At 35.4% G+C, this 3,947-nt stretch overlaps 1 long non-coding RNA gene across 1 annotated transcript; it reads left to right on the top strand.

Annotated features, from left to right (window-relative positions):
* The first annotated feature begins 1,188 nt into the window (after window positions 1-1,188).
* LOC148182538 (uncharacterized) lies at window positions 1,189-3,928 on the top strand. Its single transcript, XR_015774604.1, has 2 exons — window positions 1,189-1,362; window positions 3,302-3,928. It is a non-coding gene; the product is annotated as an uncharacterized LOC148182538 (long non-coding RNA).
* The last annotated feature ends 19 nt before the right edge of the window (window positions 3,929-3,947 follow it).

Here is a 3,947-nt window from a genome sequence, read left to right as displayed (position 1 = left end):
GGGGAAGCTGAAACACAGAAATTGCAGAGGGGTGAATCGATAATGTTGGTTTGTGTAACTGCTGGGAAACGTCAATGCTGGGAAAAAGCCAGGAGGAAACGATGAGAAAGCGATTAAAAACCAGAAAATGGCAGATATTTCATTTGCAATAGGCATCACTGAAACATTCCTGGTGTTGGTGCTGGGCTTGGGATGCTGTGGGAAAAAAGCTGAGCACAAACCCAAGGACTCCTCAGCTCTCTGGGCTTCCCAGATAAATTCCCTCTTCCTCCACACAACAACACCATGAAGTTACATTCAGATGTCACATTTAGGAAAAAAAAAGGGATTTTTTTCAGCCTGTGTGGAAAAAATTTGGGCTCCTGGGCCCTCTCGTGGCTGCTGGGGACAGGACAGGAAGGAATTCCCCTTTAATTTTCTCTCAAACACCCATTTCGTGTTCTTGGAAGGAGATTTTTGGGTTTGGAGTGCAGAAAATCCCATCTGTTGCACACAAATGCCCCCAAAACTGAAATGTTTGGAGCAGCTGGTGGGCACGGGAATGGCAGGAGTGGGAAATTCCAAATGGAAACTTTATTTTTTCTTCCCAAGGAGCAATTCCAGAGTGAAATTCCGAGGTGCTGGAGGCAGGGTGGGGGCAGGGAAATAATTCCAAAGGTGAATGGAAAAGGAGGAAAAAAGGGAGGGAGGAAAAAAGGGAGGAAAAAAGAGGGGGGGAAGAAAAAGGGGAGGAAAAAGGGAAAGATGGGGGGGGAAAAAGGGAAAGGAAAAAAAAGGGAAAGGAAAAAAAAAGGAAAAAAAAAGGGAAAGGGGAAAAAAAAGGGAAAGGAAAAAAGGGAAAGGGAAAAAAAAGGGAAAGGGGGATAAAAAGGGGAAGGAGGAAAAAGGGGAAGGAATAAAAGGGGAGAGGAAAAAAAGGAAAGGGAAAAAAAAGGGAAAGGGGGAAAAAAGGAAAAGGGAAAAAAAAAAGCAAAAGGGGAGAAAAAAAAAAGGGAAAGGGGGGAAAAGGGGAGAGGAATAAAAGGGGAGAGGAGTAAAAGGGAGAGGAATAAAAAGGAGTGGAAAAGGCAAAGCAAGGCCCAGGAGCCAGTTCTAGGATGAAGCCCTGGCTGAGAGAGCATCCTGTGAAATATTTTAATATTAATTATTATTAATATTATTAATATTAATATAGCAGAACCAGCTTTCTGCTCCACTTGCAGCCAGGAGAAGCCCAGAGGTACCAAACCCATCACCCACAAATCGGCTTTTCCTGCCTGGAGAAGCTTCTGGATGCCTCAGTTTCCCTCTGGAGCTCTCTCCAGAGCGTTTATCCCGGAGTAAAATTCCAGATCCCGCCGTGGCAAACCCAAAATATCCGGGGTGAGCCTTCTGCAGATTGAAACTCCCCAAATATTCACGCTGTAATCTGAATTTCTGAGGATGCAGGGCTTGGCTGGGGGGATTTGATGCTCGTCCTGGTTCCTGCAGGGATTCCCAGATTTCCTGAAGGAATTCTTTCCGTTGGAGATGGGTGGGAAATGCAACGGGGTCTCTGCAGATTCCAAACTTAGCCAGGATGGGCTTTGATTGGAAATAATCCAGGTGTGTCACACGAGTGGTGGCTTCAGAAGAAAATTCAAAATAAATTAAAAAAAAAAAAAATACAGAGATAATAATAAAGATAATAATAAAGATAATTTAAATAATTATTAATAATGTATAAATAGAATTAATGATAAGTGTAATCAAGATTAATAATAATATAATAAATATAATTAATGTTAAATATAATTATAATGACAAATAAATATAGATACATTAATAATAAATATAATAATATAATAATTAATATAATAATGAAAATAATTTATAATATAATTAATATAATAATCAATATAATAATGAAAACAATTTATAATATAATTAATATAATAATCAATATAATAATGAAAACAATTAATAATAACCTATTAATATAATTAATAATTAATATAGTAATTAATATAGTAAAGATGTATAATAAATATAATTAATGCTAAATATAATAATAAATATAATCAATAATAAAGATAATAATAAAGATAATTATAAAGATAATTATGAAATAATTAATAATAAGATATAAAGATAATTAATAATACATATAATAGGAATATAATAAATAATAAAGAGAATAAAGATTAATAAAGATAATAAATATAATAATAAAGAGAATAATAAATATAATAAAGAGAATAATAAAGAGAATAATTATATTAATATAAAAATAAATATAATTAATAATAAAGAGAATAACAAAGATAATAAATATATTAATATAAAAATAAATATAATTAATAATAAATATAATAAATATATTAATAGTAAAATAATAAACATAATAAATATATTAATAATAAAAATAGTAACTATAATAAATATATTAATAGTAAAGATAATAAATAATAAAGATAACAATAAATATAATTAATAATAAAGATTCCTCAGGGAAGTTTTGGCAGGATCCTGGGGCAGAGGAGGTTGGAATTTCCTGGAAGGATTTTACCTGGAGGCCCAAAAGCCCAGGAGGGAAATCCCAGATCTTTCACCCCAAATCCAACTGCAGAATTCCCAAGAAATGATTTTATAACAGAGAATTGGGCAGAAACACAAAACCAGGGAGAAGCTGCTCCTCCTTTGTGTTTGGAAAAGGACAAAGGGCAAACTTAGAGAGTTCTGCAAGTCCCAAGAAATTTAAATTTACCTCTTTTTCCCGTTTTTTCCAGCCCACAGATGGGGGAAGTTGCTAATTTTATACAGGAACCCCCCCAAAAAAAGCTGCTCCTCCTTCTGCTTCACAAGATAAAACTTACCTGGAATAAATAACAAAATAAATGTACCCTTTGTGCTTCTGCATCAGGGCATTTAAAGAGGCAAAAAAAACCCAAATTAAAAAAAATTTAAATGATTTCTTTTATCTGCGAGAAAATGTTTTATTCTTTCCAAACCCCACAGAAAAAAGGAAAAAAAAAAAAGAAAAAGGATGCAGCCAAAACCAAGCAACAAAATCAGAGGGGGCAGAAAAAAGGGGGGAAAACCTCAACCCAAAAATCAGTGACAATTATTCCGTGTTCTGCACAAGGATGGAAAAACTCTGAGCAACAATTCCAAAATGCAAATCACAGCTGGGAGCTGCATCCCAGGGAATTTCTGGGAATCAAAGGCTGCAATTTGGATTTTTCTATTGACTAATAGCCCTACTCCTTTTTGTTGGTGTTGTTACATGCCAATTAACACCGTAATTAGAAAAAGAAACCTGAATTATTTCTTTTTTTTTCAGGTTTTCCAGAGTCCACTGCACGTTTGCAAAATCCTAAAGCTGGGGTTGGATTTTTTCTTGGCCTCCCATCCCTCCCAAATCCCAACCCACTGCAGAAATTGCCAGTGCAAACACATTTCCCACCATTTTTAACTTTGTGCAATTGCTGAAACTCCTTAATAAAACAAAAACCAACCCAAACTCGTTGGCAGCGGGGCTGGGAGACAGGAGGGGAGATAAAAAAAAAATGTAAAAATCACAACTGAATAAAATAAAATTAAAAAAAAAAAAAAATAAAAACCCCAGAACTGCAGCTTTTATTAGGCAGCTTTACAGTCTCTCTCGTGTACAGAACATTTTGCACAGCTCCAGCTTGGCTCTCCTGGAGGGATCTGCTGCAGAACCACCGAGTACAGAACAACTGCTGAGCTTGGACCAAAAGAAACAAGAGGATGGAGAGACCCAAATTACCACGAGTTGCAGCAGGCTCTGTCGTGAGTTTTGATACAGAAGCTGACAGTGAAGTGTGGGGGGAAAAAAATTAGTTTATAAACCATCAAGTTTCCTCTTGAAATGTCTTTTCCCAAGGCACTGTGAACAAGACTGTTTAGCAATTAAAAAAAAAAAACACCAATGGGGATAGAAATATTTCACACAACAACCACCA

The sequence above is a fragment of the Pseudopodoces humilis genome, chromosome 27 (assembly GCF_049639895.1).
Source record: "Pseudopodoces humilis isolate 2021_Gansu_Grassland_sample_001 chromosome 27, ASM4963989v1, whole genome shotgun sequence".
Lineage (NCBI taxonomy): Eukaryota > Metazoa > Chordata > Aves > Passeriformes > Paridae > Pseudopodoces > Pseudopodoces humilis.
This window is presented reverse-complemented; position numbering and strand designations above follow the sequence as displayed.